The 20,636-nt window shown below is 40.8% G+C and overlaps 1 protein-coding gene and 1 long non-coding RNA gene across 2 annotated transcripts in view; one reads left to right on the top strand and one right to left on the bottom strand.

Annotated features, from left to right (window-relative positions):
• The window catches only part of Kcnq3 (potassium voltage-gated channel subfamily Q member 3), a 313,472-nt gene that overhangs the window by 129,670 nt on the left and 163,166 nt on the right, over positions 1-20,636 (bottom strand). The gene's annotated exons all lie outside the window — the stretch shown is intronic.
• LOC134471656 (uncharacterized) lies at positions 7,346-14,637 on the top strand. The gene is made up of 3 exons (XR_010041197.1): positions 7,346-7,758; positions 11,272-11,391; positions 13,668-14,637. It is a non-coding gene; the product is annotated as an uncharacterized LOC134471656 (long non-coding RNA).

The raw sequence follows: 20,636 nt of genomic DNA, 5'->3' as shown, positions 1-20,636 counted from the left end.
ATTTGCTGATTTACTGTCTAGTTGATCTGTCTCTTTGTATCAATGGGGTGTTAAGGTCTCCCATTATAATTATGTTATTGCTTATTTGATTTTTCATTTCTATTAATATTTGTTTTACATACCGGGTGCTCCTATATTTGGTACATATATATTTAGGATTGTTATCTCTTCCTTTTGAAGTTTTCCTCTAACTGGGATGTACTGACCTTCATCTCTTCTGATCACTCTTGGTTCGAAGTGCATGTTTTCTGTAAACAGAATATCCCTGATTTTGGGGGGTTCCTATTGCATGAAGTATTATTTTCCATCCTTTGACTTTCAGTCTATGAATTTCCTTTGGGGTTAGATGGGTTTCTGGTATACAGCATATGGTTGGATGTGGTTTCTTAGTCTATTCTTCCAGTCTGTTTCTTTTAATTGGTGAATTGAGGCTATTTACATTAATGATATATATTGGCTCATTTTTATCATGTTATCTTTCTGCTGTTGGTTCTTTAGGTTTTCCCTTTAATTGTTTTTTTTTACCTTGCTTAGTGTTTTTTGTTTTCTGTTGGTGTTCTTGGAGTCATAGTTAATTTTATGTCTATATAGAATACCTTTCAATATTCTTTGCAGGGTTGGTTTGGTAGTCATGAAATTTTTTTAGCTGTTCTTTGTTGTGGAAGAATCTTACTTCTGCATCAATTCTGCAGGCTACGTCAACCTACGTTGAAAGTTGTTTTCCTTTAGGATTTGAAATATTTCATCAATGCTCTTCTTGACCTCATTGTTTGTGTTGAGAAGTCTGCTGTGATTGTGATAAGCTTTCTTTTGTAAGAAATCTGTCTCTTTTCCCTAACAGCTTTTAATATTCTGTTCTTATGCTGAATTTTTGGGATGTTGATTAGTATATGTTTTAGTGTAGATTTATTTTGGTTATGGCTAGTTGGACTTTGATGTGCCTCGTTTATGTATATGTCAGTTTCCTTTCCCATGTTTGGTAAAGTTTTGGTTATTACTTCTATAAATAGTCTTTTGATATAATTTGTTGTCACCTTCATTTTTGTTTATACCTATCAATTCTTTGCATCATCTTGCAACTGTTGAGTTATTTCCTGATTCATTATTATTTTTAAAAGATCTTTTCTTTCTTTTTCACTAGCTGAAATATTGTCTTCGAGTTGTGAAAGTCTTCACATTCATTCAGGCAGTTTTTTCAGCTTTAGATGGAATTTTTGATTTCCTGGATATCTTCTTGAATCTATTTTGTGTATTTTATTGCTTTCTTATTGTTCATTCAAGGTTTCCATATTTTTTCAGTGGTCCTTCATTTTTTAATTATGTCTTCTTTTGAAGTGTTCAGCATTTATTTTATTTTGTGTACCATTTGTTCTTTTACCTGGGAGATTATTTCTGATTTGAATTCTTTTATAGCTTCCTGGAGTGGTTTCTTCACTTCAGTTGCTATCATTTCAGGAGTTTCAGGCATATGGCTTACACTTTCTTCTATGTCAATGTCCTTGAGGCTTGTCTGGGGTGGGCTGGAGATGAGGTTGCATTGTGCTCTTTTATTTTGTCATTTTCCTGTATCCCATGGGGAAGCTGAATACAAGGTCTCAGTTGCTCCCTCAGTTGAGGATGTCTATCTATATTGCAGGGCATTTCCCCAGTTGAATGGAGGTCTTTATGCAGGGCTTACAAGGTCTCTAGTAAAAGAATACTCAAATGGGGTAGTACATTGGGTGATCCTCAGCACACCCCACGTGGCTCTCCTAAAGCTCCCCAGCTGCTTGAGGTTGATGGGCAGAACTCCCAGGTCCTGAGCACACCCAGGTTGAACAGCTAGATAGATTATGCTGTGCTCATACTACACTGTGTGCTAAAGCTCCCCAGCTGTTTTTTGGGATACTGGGTGGGGTCCTCCTGGCTTCCTAGCCAGATGACAAGGTTGCATGGCTAGATGGAGTTCACAGTGCAGGCCTTTGGCTCACTCCACTCAGTGCAGGCAGTTCCCTGTCACTCAGGGTCACTGGGCGGGGCCCAGCCAAGACCCAAGTGATCTACCACAGGCTCCTAGCTGTTTGGAGGCCCTCAGAGGGGCTTTACCAGGTCCAAAGTGAGGTGCCTGAGCCTGTATGGCTAGGTGGAGTTTGCTTTGCAGGTCTTTGGCTCACGCCGCTCAGAGCAGTGGTTCCCCTGCCTCTGGCATGCTTTTGAAAAAGAGTATCTTTACAAACTATTTCTTTATAGAAACTATTTGCCAGCCCCTAGACTGTACTCTTTCAAGTATAAACATTTATATTTATTCATTCATGCTAAATATGAATCACTGGGGTGAGGCCCAAAGCTATTTTTTTTTCACAAATTCCCCAAGAGATTTAACTTTTGTTTGCACATTAACTTTTGAGAAATTCAGTCTGGCAATTGTGTTGCAACAAGTTGTGAATCACTTAGTGGCCAATAAAGATAGTGTCCTGATACTAAATTTCAACATCTACAACCTTCTTAGGCACTGAAGATGGAGAAAATATTTGAATATCTTCACTGTTACCCTAAAGCTTGCATTGTATCCATGAAACTTAGGGGTTCTATGCACCCCAAAGGAAGCACCATTCATTCCGGACCTGGGTCAGTTCCTATCATGGACTAGGCAAAGTCTTGGTCACTAACACTGTTAGTTAAACACAAAATGTAACCTACATCACTGAGAAGTGGCAAAGGGCTAAATGACTCTGTGTTAAAGCGGAAGCTGCCATGTGTCATGATGGCTGAAGCTGAGAACAATATGAACTTCTCCTATGACTCTATGACCTGTTCTGTCTAGTTTTACTTAATTAAAAAAATTAAAACCCTTGGTATCTCTGCAACTCAGTTTATTTTTCCAGCAGCCACAGCTTCCCAGTGTTTCTATTCTGGTATCACTGCATGATCTGTCCTGTCCAGTGAGATGCTTCTTCTTAACTCTTGCTTATACTGTAGCACTAATGTTTTTTTGGTATATGGCCTTTTCAAATCTGTTTGGGAAAGCTGAACTTGAAAATGCATGTGGTAAGCATACTTTAATGACCATAGTTAAAATATATTCCAAATATGAATGTCGCCGCTGTATCTCCACCCTCTGGACTTGCCCACCCTGGGCTGCTGATTTACCTTCCTTTTCCCAGATGGAGACAGAAGGCCAAGTGATTCACTGTACCCGGCTGAGTCAAAGATGAAAACATGAAGACTCAGAAATGTGATGTCTGCTGTTAGCAGGATGGGATAGAACAGGCATGGTTTTATTGTCATCTTATTCAACCTATTCACCTCTCACTAGATCTGGGGAACTACTTGGGGCTCATGTTGATCATTCAGATTTATTTTATCTGAAAATGAGGAGAGTACCATATGCAAAATGCCTGAGTATTCCTGGCAGCAGTGAGTTTGTAATAACTGACTGCTTTTGGCAGTGTTGTCAGGAGTCACAGCAGGCGGCTGGCTGCCTACAAGATGAGGCTGGATCCCAGGGTGTGATCACTGGACATGCAATTGGTCCACAGGTCTACCTGATTTAAGTCTGCCACCATATGTATCCAGAAGACAGTCAGAATCTCTGGCTCTGTTCCTGCTCAGACCAGGAATTAAGCTCTACAGCATGTCCACTGTTCATTAGGTAAATGAGAGTAAATAAATCAGGGTTCCTGCAAGGATCACACAGTCTTTCCCTTCCTGTAGAACACAGGGTGTGTTTCTCTGTGTCCCCACTGTAGTGGGAGCTTATTTTTGTTATGTTTCTCTCATTTGTTCAGAAGATGCTGATGGCTTTTGATGTGATTGTATGTGAGCCAGCCTGGTTCAGGTCTGTCTTTAAGGAACTTGACCTCCAGTGACACAGATATATGTCAATGAATAAATGATCATCAACTGTTAAGTGCTCGGTGGGAAGTGAGAGGTGGGTGGCTGTTTAGTTGAGCAATGGCTGAGGGCTGGAGTTTGAAGGATGAGAGGGAGTCACCATATGGAATAAATGGCTGTGGTGAGTGTGTTCCTGACCAGAGGTCCGGAGGATCAGAGTAGGGTGTGAGGCTGGAAGAAAAAGCAACAGTGGCTGCCCAATCAGCTGGAGCGAAGAGAGCAAGAGAAGGGCAGGAAGCCAAAGTCTGAAAAGGGGCCAGCATCACATTCAGCAGTGAAGCATTGCTCCTGAGTAAGAGTGCATATTTAGCTGAAAGTGGAAATGGAGGGTTGGATGAGGGGGAACTGTAACTAGAATCAGGACAGGAGTCCTTTTCATTTTAATAGTTTTGGAGTGACATTTTTAAATGGCAGAGTAAGAATCCCATTTTTTTGGACTCTCTAGATGGACCCAATGGCCAACACATAGTAGTCACTCTATAAAAACCACAGAACAAGTGACCAGGGAAAAGAAAATAGACATAGAGGAAGATGCTGTCCAGTCTGCAAAGCATTGTATATATGAATGGGTGGCTGGCATTATTTAAAGATTACTCCCATGTCCTTTTGAATTAAACAGAAACAAACTCAGTGGACTACTGCATGAGTCCTGTGGCAGGGATGGAGGCAGTGATACTGGAGGAGTTTCAGGTACAACTAGTTTTCCCTGTAGTATCCCTGTGACTATGAGCAATGTCCAGGTTCCAGACTCTAAGAGCTGGAAGGAGCTATGTGGGTCCTTCACTCCACTTGGGGGCCTAGCACATGCCTTGTAGGACATCACAGGACTCCCTGGAATATTCTTTATGTCAGATAGCTGGTACACAAGTAGTGCCTTCCTTTGGAGCCACCAAATAAACACAATAAAACTAGACCACTACTGCTGCTGCCTGTGACCTGCTGAGCCCGTGTGCCCCCCAGAGCTGCACAGCAGCAGAGCCTGTGGTGGGGACACAGAACCAGCCTGCCTTCCACTTTGGTCAGGGCTTCAGACAAGTCAGCTGAAGCACAAGAGAATGCGAGCTTTATTTTCATAGTGCATTTGTAGGAGCAGACTTAACACTAGCAGCCATGTTCACTGCATACTCTCCTCGGAAATGGTTTTAAGGGCTCACGTTACCCAGTGCTGCTGACTGTAAGGGTATTTTTCAGCATATTTTCTTTGTGTGTGTGTTGTAGCCCCACATTTCTATTTTTTAAAGACAGGGGCTTGCTAAATTGCCCAGACTGGGCTCAAACTTACAATCCTTACTTACCCACCTAGAGTTCTGGGATCACTGGCATGTGCCACTGTGCCTAGCATCCATGTGTTTAAAGAGAAGGAAACGGAGGCATGAGGTGGAGGCAGCATGAAAGGGCACATGCAGACGATGGCAGAGCTGTCACCAGACCTGTGGTTGCCAGAGAATCAAAACCCTCATCCAGCCAGGCTTCTTCCTCAGCCCTTAAAAGGCAGGGAGCCCCAACCCAGTACCCCATATTACAGATCCAGACAGGAATGCATGAGTAAAACTACTTTCTTGCAAAATGTGTTTCTTCTCACTTTCCCCTTGGCATTGTACCTGGCTCTGCCCTTGGGCCATACTTGCATTATTGTAAAACATCAGAACAACATCTGTGGTGGTCTGTGGTTGGTACCAGCAGACCCACACTGAGCATAGAGAAGAGTATGTTCCTCAGAGACAACTCACTGGATAGGCTGGGCCCACTGCCACTATCTGGGCTGGGAAGTGGGAGTCCCTCAAGTCCCTCAAGTCCTTATTTGGAGAGGAGGTAAGACCGACACATAAAGACAATGATGTCACAGCAGTGTGCAAGACCAGAGCATCATCATGTGTATGTGGTGTTAGGAGCAGATCCTGAGGGATCCACCAGTTACCTCTTCCTCTTAGCGTAGAACCAGCTGCACATCTCAGTGACATGCAACTAACACAGAAGAAAAGAGAAAGAGGAAGAATTTGAAAAAGGCAAGAAAGAATAAAAGAAATAATGCTTTTCAAAAAGGGAAATGAAAATAACTTTATTGAAATTTACTATATCCTAAGAAGTGGCCTCTGCTGTCTATGGTTTGGATATAATCCCCCCTCCCCCAGGCTCATTTTGTTTCAGGCTCAGTTCCTAAAGTAGCAGTGCTCAGCAGTAGAGCTTTTGGAGCCAGTTTTGGTGGCACACACCTGTGATCCCAGCACTCTGGGAGGCTGAGGCATGAAGATCATAAGCCTGCACAATTTAGAGGTTTAGAGAGATCCTGTCTCAAAATTTAAAATGAACAAACAAACTGACTAAAAGGGCTGGGGATGTTGTTCAGTGTGGATGGCCAGGGTTCAATCCTGAGTACCTTAAAACAAACACACAAACAACAACCACAAAAACAAATGGGGCTCTGGGAAGTAATGAATCATGAGAGTGCTAACCTCATCAATGGATTTATCCATGGATGGATTCCGAGCTGGATGGGTTCTTTGGGGGCGGGGCCCAGTTAAAGGGAATGAGACTTGGAGGTGAAACCTTGGAGACTGTAGACTGTCTTTGGCCCCTTCCTCTAAGACTCTGTCTCTGCACTTCCTGACTTCCATGAAGTGAGCAGTCTTCCTCTGTTGCTCCCTTCAGCCATGCTGGTTCTTTCTTGGAAAAGATGCTAAACCAATGGAGCTGTTTGACCAGGAACTGAAGCCTCTAAAACTATGAGCCAAAAGGAGCCTTCCCTCCATGGAGGTGATTTATATCAGGTACTTTTTTATAGTGACAGAAAGCAGACCAACACAGCACTTTTGTGTTTTTCTTTTAAACTGATTTTTAAAATTTAATCGTAACACATTTGTGCATATGTATAAATGATGAAATAAGAGTAATTAGCATTTCTATCTTTGCAAACATTTATGATTGGTATCCTGGGAAACTTCAAACTCTCATCTTCTAAGTTACTTTAAAATCTATTATAGATAATATTGTAGATTCTTGTAAGCTATAGTGACCTTTTGATGTGGTAGCACACTGGGATTAATTCCATCCATTTAACTGTATCTGGCACCCATAAGCCAGCTTCTTTCGGACTCCTTGCCCACAACTTGGTGGCCTTTAGTGACCCTACTATACATAAGTTCTATGAGGTTAACAATTTCAGCTTCCACATACAGGTAAGAATGCCACTTTTGTGTTTTATATCCTAAATTCACAAACTATAAGCTTGGTATCATTAATCTCATTTCACAGATGAAAAAAAGACAAAGGATTCAGAGATGTTAGGCAACTCGCCCACGCCACATAGCTTTAAAGCTTCAGATTCAAACTTAAGACTCGTGATCCAAATTTAGTCCTCTTTTCACGCTTCATCTTTTACGCCAACCTCTGTCCATGCCAAAGTTATTCTGTGTCTTCAGACCTTTAGGGTAAGTATGGATAGCGCGCAGTATTTCAGAGAGATATGCAGGACAGCTAGACACTCACATATGCAGAGTAAATCCTAACAAGTCTTAGAGAAGGAACAGGGAGAAGTGCAAAGCAATCCCAAGCAGGACTCGGGAGAGAAGAAGGGAAGACAGGCTGGGGAGACAGACTTCTGCATTCCTTTTCACAAAATCTAAAATTAGTGTCTTCTGCATGTTTTTTTTTTTTCTCTACACATGCAAGGGTACCCTGCTGAGAAGGAACCAAAAGAGCAGATGGGTGAGTTCACAGATGGCAGACGGAGGGATTGGAGAAATCCTTGCTGACAGTCTCCAAAGGCTGGCCCAGCAGGCAACTTCACCCCACCTCCACCTTGGTCTGCACTGAATGCTTTCCTGGGAGCCTTTGGGCCTCTGACTTTGGACTGCTCTTGTTTCCTGGAAGATAGAGTGGATGCAGGTTTGTTTATTTTTTGCTTGTATTAAGAAGCCTCTATCTTCCTCTCTGTGTCTTTGTGTCTCTTTCTCTTTCTCTGTCTGTCTTTGAGCTTTCTCTTTGTTGTCATATAAATGCCTCACCCTCACTTAGGATTTACCATTCTTCTAAGAAGTGTAAGTATTTATTCAAGGTTGCCAAGTTAGATTTAAACAATTCAGCAAAAAAAATCTTACCAAAACCCCTCTGTCCTCAAAGACCATGAGATTCATCTGAGTATGATGGTGCATGCCTATAACCCTAGCACTCTGGGAAACTGAGTCCAAAGAATTGAAAATTTCACTCCAGCCTGGCAACTTAGCAATTTAGTGATACCATGTTTTAAAAAGTAAAAGGGCTGGCGACGTATCTCAGTGCAAAGGCCTTGGGTTCAATCTCCAGTACAGCAACAAAAGGGAAGCAAAAAGGACTATGTGATGCATAGAGTGGCCTCCCACCTCCTTATACGAAGACGATCCCCAATTTGTCCTCCTGAGATTTACAGCTGAGTGACAGGACATCAACATCTCAAATATGGGATGCTTTCATTTAGGATAATATGAGTAATGGGACCACCATAGAGGACCTGTATAATAGAAATTATAGCTTTCTTTGAAAAAGAGATTGAACAGAGCATTGGAAAATAGAAAAACATCCCCTGTTCCTGAATAAGTAGTACCAATATTATCAAAATGACCATATTAGCAAAAATAATATATAGATTTAATGTAGTTCTAATCAAAATACCAATAATGGTCTTCACAGAACTAGAAAACAATTCCTAAAATTTATATGGGACCCAAAGAGACCCAGAATAGTCAAAGAAATCCTGAGCAACGAGAACAGAGCAGGAAGTTTTACTATCCAACATTTCAAGTTATACAATAAAGCTACAGTAGTAAGAACAGCATGATATTGGCACAGAAAATTGATGGAAAAGATTTGTTGACTTGTGGAATAAAACAAGATGCAGAAACAACTCCATGCACCTCCACCCATCTGATTTTTGATAAAGGGACTAACAGGGGATCAGAGAAGAGATAGGCTCTTTAACAAATAGTGCTAGGAAAGCTGGTTGTCCACATGCAAAAAAAATGAAGCTAGACCTCATCTCTCACTCTAAACTAAAATAAAATCAAATTGTATCAAAGTCCTACATATAAAAGCATAAACATTGAATCTGCCAAAAGAAAAATTAACTAAAATTCTTGAAGACATATGCATAGGTAATGGCTTTCTGAGCAGAACCCTGACTGTACGAGAAATAATATCAAGAATCAGCAAATGTAATTATATTGAATTAAATTTCTTCTGCACAGCAAAGAAAACTACCAACAAAGAGAGTGGGCAACTTGCAGAATGGAAAAAAAATGTTTCCAGCTATTCCTCATGCAGAAGATTAATATCTAGAATATATAAAAAAGTAAAAAAAATTAAGTCTCCTGATAGAAAAGACTGTAACTACTATGTAGTGAAAATATGTACCAAGAAAGGAAAGGAATCAAGATATGGCTGAGTGAAGAGAAAGGAAAGGGCATAGAAAAAGGAATTCAGATGTATTATGTACATGTACCAGATCTCCACAGGCAGTGTAAACATTATTTGCTACAAATATGTACTAATAAAATAATTTATTAATGAGAAAAAAGATCCAGTTAAAGATGGGTAGTTTAAATGAATTGACATGTCTCAAAAGAAAAATCATAAATTGCCAATAAGTACATGAAAAAATGCATAGCATCTTTGAACATTAGAGAAATGTAAATCAAAATATCACCAAAATTCCAGTTTACTCCAGCTAAGAATGGTATCATTGAGAACATACACATGAAAAACCAAATGATAAGGAAAAAAGGAATCCTTCTACATTGTTGGTCAGAATGTAAATTATTACAACTACTACAGAAATTGAGATCCCTGAGAACATTAAAAACAGAAATTCCATTTGACCCAGATATTCCTCTTCTGGATAGCTTTCCAAAAGAATTAAAGTCTTGAGTATCATTGTATTACTGTAATTCATACATTCCCATGTTTATAGCAGTACAAGTCACAATTGCTAAATTATCGAAACAACTTACATGCCCCTAAATACAGGGATAGTTAAAGAAAATATGGCATACACACACAATGGACAACTACTCCACCATAAAGGAGCATACAGATTTGTGTCACTTGTAGGAAAATGGATATATCTTGAGGTCATAATTCTAAGTGAAGTAAGTCAGCATAGAAGGTTAAATATCACTTTGTGTCTCTTATATAAGAAAAAGGAACCTGGGAAGGAGGGAGCAGGAATGGGAAGGGAGGGATGGGGAAGTAAAATGATTAAGATGCAGTAAGTCTATGTGCCATGTCCATAAGAACAATGTAATATTATGCACTGTAAAAACATGCTCACAATAAAGAGAAACATATCATTTAGTCTTTATCACTGTTTTGTGTCACAATACTGTTAAAACTCTTGGAATTATATAAGCAGGAGGGGTGCTGGGAGCACCTTTTGTTCTCTTTTACATGGTAACATAGAGATCATGACTCACAGAATTCCCAATGTGATAGGAACATCTTCTCTTCTAACGAAGCTCCCAGATGGTGGGCTCCCAGATGAGGGCTGCTCACAAGGCGAAACAATCCATGGTTAGAACTTGGAATTTTTATCCTATCCTGTCTTTTGGGAAGGGAAGAGGGCTGGAGCTTGAGTTAATACATGACCATATCTGTGTGATGGGACCACCATAGAAATCCCTTAACTCCAGTGTTCACAGTTCCTGGCTTAGTAAACAAGAACTAGGTCCTTCCTGGGTTCAGTGAGTCACTCTAACAAATTATGGGGCCCAGAAAGGAGATCATGGGAACCTCAGATTTGTAACCAAAGTGAACGTCATCATGGGTGACGTGGGACTACCTCCTTGAAGTTGGTGTCTGAAGTGAGGGCAGTACGGTGGGGCTGAGCCCTGAGCATGTGGGGTACGGCACTGTGTCCAGGTGAACAGAGCCAGAGTTGACTTCAATTGTAAGACACCCAGCTTGTGTCAGAGAATTCATCAGTGAGAAAACTCCCACACATCTGGCCACTAGAGCATTTAGTAGTGAGAGTACAGTGGAAGGAAAAACTTTTTTCTTTAAACCTACAGAAACAGTTTGACGACCCTCTCTGTAATTGGACTTTACCATTTTTTACAATTATGAATGTAGGTGCATCACAGTAGCATTAATAGTGCCTCTGATTTTATCACTAATGGAAATCAAAAGTATTTTTAATATCACAGCATAATTGTAGGAGATACCTTAAAACAACACTTATACTCTTTACTACCTTGCAATGAGAATAGCTATTATGCCTGTTGCTGGATCTTGTTATTTGATGTGTTAAAAAGATACACATATGTTACTATTACAGTTTTAAATTTTGTGACTGTATTTTAGAATAATTATCTCCTTTGTAACCCTGTCAATTTTATGAATTTAAAATTTGTTTTTTCTTGAGAATTCCAGGAGCTGACTGCCAAAAGGGTCCATTGCACAGATAATAGATAAGAACGCTGAGGCTGGATTTGTAGGATCACATCTAGAAAGGCACTGACCTTGATGTTTCCTCACCTCCCCAAACTCCAGGTAAGAGATAAGAGAGGTGCAGAATCTGAAATAGGACCAACAATTGGCTACTTGAATCAAGATGGGCAAACAAGCTTCATTGTCCTGAAATCAAAGTCAGGGCTCGGAGCTGGCTGTCCCTTGCAGTGACGTGGAAAGTCATCAGAAATGTGATTGTACATATGCGGAGATAGTTCTCCCTGTCTTTTCTTGGCCTTCACTCATTTCTGGGTTCTGTGAGCTCTGACTACAGCAGGTAAGAGATGAGTCTGGACATCTGTATTTCACTGTAAGAGCAACAGGATCCTTTACGAACCTTTTTCCTGTACTTATCCGTAACAGAGTAATAGAAAAGCATACATATCTGAGCAGATGTGTGACCTTTCTACCTGAATCTGGTTACCACAGCTCCAAAGCAGGAAAGTTGTTATCTGCTGGGCTGAAGCATACACAGAAGCATATCTGTATGTACAATACTTAAATACATATAAAATGCACAAGTACAAATGACTGCAAATAGATACACCTATTTTCACATAAGCATATACATAGACATATATACACATAATGCATATGCATATATCATTAATTTCATCAAATTTATAAGCAGAGATCAATGCTGAATCCTTGGCCAAGGATAGAACGCAGCCTACAAGGCCTGTGCCCTAATTTGCCGGTCCCAACCTCACTCTTCACACTAATGGTCTTAGAACTCTAAGAACTTCAGTTGACCTTTCTCCCCTGGGTCCTTATGCCATCCTTCCTAATGTTTCAACCACTTCTCTCCCACTCTCCTATCTCACTCTAACTTCTCCCTGAGTAATGGCTCACCCATGGATATATTAAGATGTTTTTGCAGAACATCCCTGATCACTATTTGCTACCAAAGTATCCTGTGCCCAAAACACCGTGTACAATCACTGGAGACCTCTACCCTGTCAGCAGCTTGAGTCACAGGTGGGCTCTGTCTCTCAGGGCCCAGGAATTTCAACAATTCTGTGAAAAATGAGCTGTGATTTGCTAACCAGAACAGCCAGAAAGGACGTTTGGAGAGTTCATCTTCCATGGTTGTATCTTATTCTTAAGGAGGCTAAGGAGGACCACATCCCTCTCCTGAATTTTAAAAGGATAAGAACTTTCAGGCCAACATTCTCTGACCAGGGAGGGAACACGAGGGGCAGCAGCTCTCCATCCTGTTCCCAACCTCATCTGTCAGACTTGCCAAGTCTTGGGGATGCAGCGCATTTCTGTTCTTCGCACACACAGTCCAGCATCTTTTGGTCTCCCTTTGTCTCCCTTTCCCTCCCACAATGCTTATTCCTCCCATTCCCCACCCCCACTGCCATCTTGAGCTGTCTGCATCTTTCCTTTGTTCTTCTGTAAGAGGAAACCCATTTCTAAAACTGATGCTTTGCCAGGGCTGCTTGGCACTGGCCCGCTTCCCCCTGAGATACCTGCCAGACCAGGTCCCTCCTCCCTTTTCTCATATGCACCAGACGTGGAGAGCTCTCCTGGCCTGCAGCGTCCAAAATAGACTTGTGCTGTGACCTCCACTTAGCAGGTTGGCATTCTGATGGGCAGATCCGCCTGCTACATGCCAGCAGCCTGGCTTCAGAACTTCTAGGATGCCCAGAGGCCCCAGAGCCAGCAAGGGTGGGCGAAAGGAATGCTGGCAGGAAGCAGCCAGAGACGGCAGATGGGAGACAGGGAAGCAAGGATCTCCTCCAGAAAGCTGAGTGGAGAAGGGAGGCATGGTCCCAAGGGAATTTCTAGTGTAAAATGGAGCATAAGGAAGGAATGAGGGAGAAAGAACTCGAGGGATGCTCTCTGAAATCGTGTTCCTTTTTGTGAAAGACAGCTACAGAAATTCTTAATAAGAATCTGCTCCATTGCTCCTACATGTTGGCTCAGGGATTTTCTCTAGCTAGTCATTATTAATTCCAATTTTTTTTAAAGAATCAAAGAGACAAAGTATTTATTTTTGACTCTCCAGCACACAGCACAGTGTCAAGGTATAAAGTAGGCTTTAGCTATCAACCTGTTGCATAAAACATGAATACGTTATTGGATTCAGCACATCTGGTTCCAAGTTCTGCTCTTTTAGTATTATATTTTCTTGCTTTTCTTTCAGCAGGAAACACACACACACACACACACACACACACACACACACGTACACACACACACACACACACACACACACACACGCACACACACACACACTGAGGAAAGACCAGCTAGTTAAATGAACAAAAAATGACTGCTTTGTTCCTGTGTGTTCTGCATGCTGCTGGCAGGGACTCCGATGCTGGGGAGAAGAGCCTCCTCCCCGTCTCTCTTGAGATGTCTGCAGTGCAGATCAGCATGGCAGCTGGCTCCTACCTACAGACACTTCTCAATAGGTCTCTGACTCGCCCTTTGCCACTGTTATGCTAGGTGAGTGATGGGGAAATGTGGTTGGCCTCCTGAGATTCAACAGTGACACGTGCACAGAAGGGAATGGGTGTCGCAGCTACTGCATGCTAAGTTGTATAGAACAAGTGCTGGGGGACCCTCCTTTTCAAACCTGTTCCTGATAGCTTTAAAAAGTGTGACACAAGATTGTAAGCCAAGTAAGATCAGGACAGATGCACCAATCTTTTGATTTCTACTCATTCATTCAATGCGTATTTGTTAAGCATCTACTTTTGTGCCAGGCACAGTTAGGCATCAGGTACGTGGATGGGATCTTTGTCCTCAATGAGTCAAGGGAAGTGATGCACATTCACCAAGAGGGCAAAGGAATAATTACAAGGTGAGGTGCATGCTTTGAAGAAAAGAAATGAGATGCTATATAAGGAACTTACTCTGCTAATGATAAGGCCAAGAGAGTCACTAAGAAGGTGATCCTTGGGCATAAGGAAGCAGATTCTAGGTGAAGGACCAGGAAGATACAACTGGTCTTGTGATAGTAGTCTTCATGTGGTAAGTTTTTGATCAGAATTTTTTTAAAAAATCAAGGAAATACCAGATTTATTTGGATTTAGTAAGGACAACATTCATTAACATCTACTATGGTCAGTACCTGCCCAGGGAAACTCATCAGGAAGTGGCTGATGTGGTATTTGAGCTCAGTCATGTCCTCCTAAGAAGCTCTCCATAAAACTTTACATTGGCTCTTAACAAAGAATCTCATAAACATGGAGAAAGGGGAACAATTGCCAGCCTGTGTTTGGAAAGGTTTTCACAATTGTTTTGTAAGTATTCCCCCATAAAAAAGAAGTATAACTCATGTTGGTAAGTCCGAGTCTGATATAGACCGTTTTGATGAAAAAGTATTTTGTATCCTATCACTTGGGCATCACCTTCACCCTATAATGACAGCATTTTCCTATGTTATTACCCATTCTATGGAATCATTTTCCATGAGCATGAAACTGTCCAGAGACCAGAAAAGACTGGCCACATCCCCAAGAGGCATGCAGTCAAGGGACAGTGGGAGTTTACTGTGGGTGTGTGAATTTGGGCACCAAATCTGAGGGAGTGGCTGGAACTGAATCCACACTGAGCTGTGTAGTCCAGCTAAGGTTCAATTTTCCAAAGACTTGACAATTTAGTAATTTTACTCCCAGCCAAATATCTAAAATAATTGAAAAGAGATACTTAAAAAAACCCAGTATATGAATGCTCCCATTAGCACTATTCAAAATAGCAAAAAGGTAGAAATGATACAAATATCAATGAAGTGACGTTAATAAATAAAATATGGTCTCTCGGAGTCTGGGAACCATGAGCAGGCTGCTGCCAGACTGGAAGACAGACCCAAGACTCTCCCCATGACTCAGTGCCATTCATGGACTGGGGGTAGAAAGAACAAAGCCACACCAGCCAGCAAGCCCAGGCTGGGAACCAGCACCATGTGCAGACCCTGTCAGACTGGAACAAATAGACCCCAGCCCCTTCTAGCGCGTGGCAAAGAAGAAGTATCTACTCTCCCCCATCCCCACCTCTGCCATAAGAGACCGGCTTATCTGGAGAAGCACAGGCTGTGATGATAGCTATGGAGGTGAAATGCAATTGGATGCCTGTGGTGCTGTGGTGTTTCACTAACATTACAAAGCTAGGGCCAGTGGTCTGATCATAGGTTCAGAGGATAGCGGTACACTAGGGCGCATTTCCTTCTGAGGATTGTAGCTTTTGTTGATTTCCTCTGATTTTGTTTGGAAAGTCCTATGTTATTTCCATTGTTTTGTTGGGTTGGATTTTCTTTTTTTTCTTTTTATTGGTTATGTCAAATATAATGGCAGGAGCAGCTATTTAAAAGATAGTGAGATATATTATGGTAGCAATTTTGGATTTACCATATGCTTGTTTTGAAGTCCTTTATTGCATTCATTAGTTTTTTAATTTCCAAAGCAAAACAGAAAAAAGGATAAAAATTATATAGAATTTTAAAAAAGAAAAAATTATAGGGAATTAACCCTAGTTAATATATTGCATTCATTGTTTTGTTTTTATTCTATTCTATTGTTTTGTTTTTATTCTATTCTATTCTGTTCTGTTTGATTTTTACTATGTCTGAAGTTATCTGCAGCTATTTTGAAGACATCAAAAATCATTGTTGATTTTGTAATGTTTTGAAGGTCCTGTATCTCTTACATTGGTTTATTTTGATTGGTTTTATTTTGTTTTATCCTTTTTAAAATAATAAAAAAGATGCTTTCTCTATGCTATGGGATATTATTGATCCATAAAGATGGGTGAAATGCTTACTGATACACACTACAACCTGGATGAATCTTGCAAACACTTTTCTGTGTGAGATATATGCCTGATCCATATGTATGATCCCACCTACATGAAATGTGCTGAAAATGTAAGTCATAGAGACAACTGATTAATAGTTGAAGACTGTGGAAGAATGGGATAGGGAATAACTACTTAATATTTACAGGTTTCCATTTGGGGTGACAGAAATGTTTGGAGCTACATAGAGATAATGATTACCCAATTCTGCATATATTAAAAATCACTTTAAAATGGATAATTCAATAAGAACTTTACTTCAAGTTTTAGAAACAGACAAAAGTCATGTTTCTGATTTGGACTTTCTGGTGGGCCCTCATGAGTTCTAGAAACCAAGACTTAGCCATTTACTTTTTCTTGAATACACAAATTATTTCCTTGTTTTCATATAATACACAGGGCTGCAGGGAGCAACTTCATGTATGACATCTGACTTCACTTCGTGTTGTTCTTTTAGGATAGATTCTCTGAAGAATTATTCTTGGGATTCTCAGAAGAATTATTCTTGGGTTCTGAGGCTGTATCCTCAAGATAGAATACACAGATGTTGTGATAGTTTTAAACACATATTGGAAGGATATTCTTTAATAAAAGCCAGCTAAGTCAATCTTCCGTAAGTGTGAGTGCCCTTTATTAGATTTTAATCACCTCGTCTTCATCAACTTTCCCATGTTACCCTTTTGCAAATCGATTGCAGGACACAAATCCTGAGATGGCTCATAATTTTCCTTGCATCTTTGAAAACTCATTTTTCAACATTGAAAGGATTTTGCCCTGGAGGGGATGCTGTAGCCGTGGGAGGCTGAGAAGTGAAAGGTCACCTTCCCTGCCCCTAAACAATTTACCTGTGGCATGAAATGAATTCCAATAAGCTACCTGTGCATCAGTAATGCCTCTTAGGCTCCACCCCACACTTAAGCTACATTTATGCCCCCACACCACGTGTCCGGCAGAGAGAAAGCCAGACCCCAGAGGTCATGGAGTCTCTCTCTGCATTCTTAAAATAAAGGCCATTTTACTTTATATTCAGTCTTCTAACTGTGCTGAAAACTTTCAAACATCAGCTTCTTTTGGAAGTTCTTCCATCTAAGTGGGAGCTCTTCTGCAGTATCTGGGCCAGTTTTGCTAATTCAGTAGTCACCCTCACCACCTTTGCCATTGCTTTGCATGTTGCTTAAAATACTCTTCCTGTTCTCTGCCAGACAAGTACTTACAAGTGCAGTGAGCCCAAGGCTGCCCTCACTCTCTCCAGTTCTTGTGTACTGTTTTGTTTCCCCTTCTCCACTTTAAAAGCCTCTTGTTCCTGCTTGTCCCAGATGGTAGCACACTGTATGGGAATAGATTTTTATGCATCTATTGTTCTCATTCAATTTTAAGATCCTTCAGAGCAGGACTCGTGCTCTGAATTCTAAGTTGAATTGAACCTACTAACACAGTCCTTGACTTATGCTTCCACACAATGTTTCTGTCTATAGATGTGCTCAGGATGTTCCAGGTGGGATAACTGAAATACTGCGGAACAATTCACAATGAAAAAGAGTGCTATTACTCATCCTACAGGTTGACAAGTCTTTGTATGTGGTATGGAATTACTCTACTTGTGATACAAAGTGGAAGATGGACGTTTTGAGGGGCAGAACTATGCCTGTGTTCAAGTACTCAAGTAGATTTCCATATAAATCTGTAAACACATTGCATAGAAGAGGTGGACTAGACAGTAAGTCATTAAATCTGTCCTCCTTTCAAGGTGAGATGGAGATTATATAGATGAGTCTTCATTTAACAAAGGCAAGCAGGAGGAAGGCTGTGAAGACAGAGGAGTGTGGAGTAGCGTCTAATGAAGTACATGGATTTTCATGCTGAGTTCTTCTCAAGCATCATAATGTACAGAAGTTTTCTGAGGCTGGTGTAATGAATCACCACAAACTTGGTGAACGAAAGCAACAGAAATTAATTCTTTCTGAGTTCTGAGAAGCCTGGAATGAGAATCAGTGCACTCAAAAGATGTGTCATGAGGGGACCTGATGGCTTTAAGAGCAAACTCTTCCTTGACTCTTCAGCTTCTGGCTTGGGGCCACATCACTTTTGCTTTGCATTGCTTTTCTGTTGATTTTTCTTGTATTTGTGTGTCAAATATTCCATGCCTCTCCCTTGTAAGAACACTAGTGATTATATTTAGTACCCCTTGGATAATCTGAATTAATGTTTCCATTTCAAAATTCTTAATCACATCTGTAAAAAGTCTTTTTTTGCAAATAAGGTAAGATGCACGGGTTCTACTGATATGGGGCAAAAGGGGTATTTTCAAGTCTTCCACAAATACACAAATGGGAAATAGTCTCAGTCTGCTGTAAAGATCTGGATTAAGCAACACATGTATTGCCTCTTTGTCTCCTTGTTATACAATAGACCTCAAGTCTCTTACCCAGCCTGTGACTGCATCCTTTGCAGAAGGCAGAAAAATTCCATTGTCTCCATATATGGTCAAGCCATGGCGACACAACTCCTCTCCATTATTTTTGTAGATTCGTCTTTGCTTGTTTTGAAGGAACTTCATTTTCCACAGGGACAGGAGATGGTTTTGTGTAAATTTTATGAAGACATGGAAGCCAATTGCAAAGCACCTCCATGAAAACAAGCCCATGATTTTTCACACTGTTTCTGAAATCCTAATTAAGAGCAAGAAATTCACAGCATATACTCATTCCTACCATAGCAAACTCACCCACTGCTTGACCCATTGCTAAGATTGAAAAGTCAAATTAATTGTCTCATCTGGGCTTTGAGAGTCTAATGGAGGACAAATACCTGGCAGACAAAGGAGAAAGTAAAGCCTTGGAGATGGGACAACAGGGGAAGAGAGAAAGAAATTCTTTGTAGATCTTGGCACGGGTGTTATGCTTTACCACAAGAACACTGGAGAGCACTGATGTATTCTGTTTGGAGGTGGGGGAAGAGAGAGGTGAGACCTGACCTGACTTGACCTGATCTGCATATTTACATGGGTCAATCTGACTGTTGGGCATAGTCAAACAGATGAAATAAGAATCGCTGCTTCCAAGAATAGAGATTATCTTATCTAGAATCTAGGGACAAAACTGGAGACAGGAAAGAGGAGACCTCAGGAAGTTTTTCCTATAGACCCTAGAGGATTTGGTAATCAGGGGAGGGTGAATGAGGAAGGAGTTGACATTTTGAACTTTGCTTTATAAATTTTCAACACAGAATGAACATAAATACAAGTGCTGCACCCTGAGTCAGAAGCACTGAATGGAGTCAAGTTTGGAAGAAAACATGAAGTTATTTAAATGACCCTAACACGTGGCTACTGAGGCAGAAAGCAGACACACAGTGGTGAATGACCAGTGCCTGCAAGCCAGCTCCAGTTCTGTGAGTGCAGGGGATGTCTCAGGGCCATTTTCTGCCTAGGATGAGTAGGGACCTCCAATAAGAAAAGGAACCCATAGTCAGAGAAGGAGAATAACGGGCAGATGGCACAGAAGAGATGCTAAAAGATGAGAATACTGCCAAGCGGTCCAACACCACAGGGCTGGAGGAAGTCCACTGCCTTAAGTGTCTGAGGTTGACATAAGAATTATTTTGGTAGATGTAAGCACAAAGAAGCTATAATGCAGTGGGTGGACAGTGAGCAAACAGAAACACAAGCTGTGATACTAGTTTTGAAGATAAATGAAAGTGTACAGATTAGCAACTAGTAGGTAGACAATAAGTCTTCACTTCTTAGACTTTCTCATCTTAATCACAATCTGATTTTCCCATTTGGATACTAAGAGATTGATGCAAACATTTCTGCCATAGAATTGAAAGTACTGATAAAAATGATTATCAACAGCCAAACTACATCCTGCTGATGTAAAGGCAGGGCCACTTATTACCATCCTCGTTGTTTTCCAAGATACTGCCAATGTCAAACCATCTAAATCTATATTGTAACAAAGGCAATTTTTTTCATTATGTATCTGAAGTTTTATTAATTTTTATCTCTGCTACATTTTTCAGACCTGTCTCTTGAATTCAATGATACCGAGTTCAGATTTTATCATTCCAAAGTTTTGCTAAAGGTTGTACATGTGACTCAAGATCTACATGAGACTTCATTTGTGGACAATAAAGGTTTTCACTGCTTGAACAAAAGGCATAAAAATGTTATCCAGACAAAATCAGGTGCAGAGAAACTACTAACACCTACAGAAAGAAAACTCAGAGTTGGGGCTTCAGAGCATAAAAGGGATCCATTCACGCATGCCATCTGCAACCGAGTATCAGAGGCCAGAGAGGACCTTAATGGGAATATGACAATAGTGAATTAAAACAGTATTAAAGCTGTTTTGAAAAATAAAGCTTGTAAGGATTAGTTGTTCTCCAAGGGCTATGGGCAGTGAAATAGATGGCAAAGGAAACATCCTGAAGAAAAGCAGAGCCAGACTGAGACAGAAGACTGGTTCCTCCCAGTAGGTTCT

This window comes from Cavia porcellus, unplaced genomic scaffold, assembly GCF_034190915.1.
Source record: "Cavia porcellus strain 051 isolate PalLab524CR breed Dunkin Hartley unplaced genomic scaffold, mCavPor4.1 scaffold_19, whole genome shotgun sequence".
NCBI classification, from domain to species: domain Eukaryota; kingdom Metazoa; phylum Chordata; class Mammalia; order Rodentia; family Caviidae; genus Cavia; species Cavia porcellus.
Note: the sequence above shows the minus strand (reverse complement) of the source record. Positions and strands in the feature narration are given on the sequence as shown.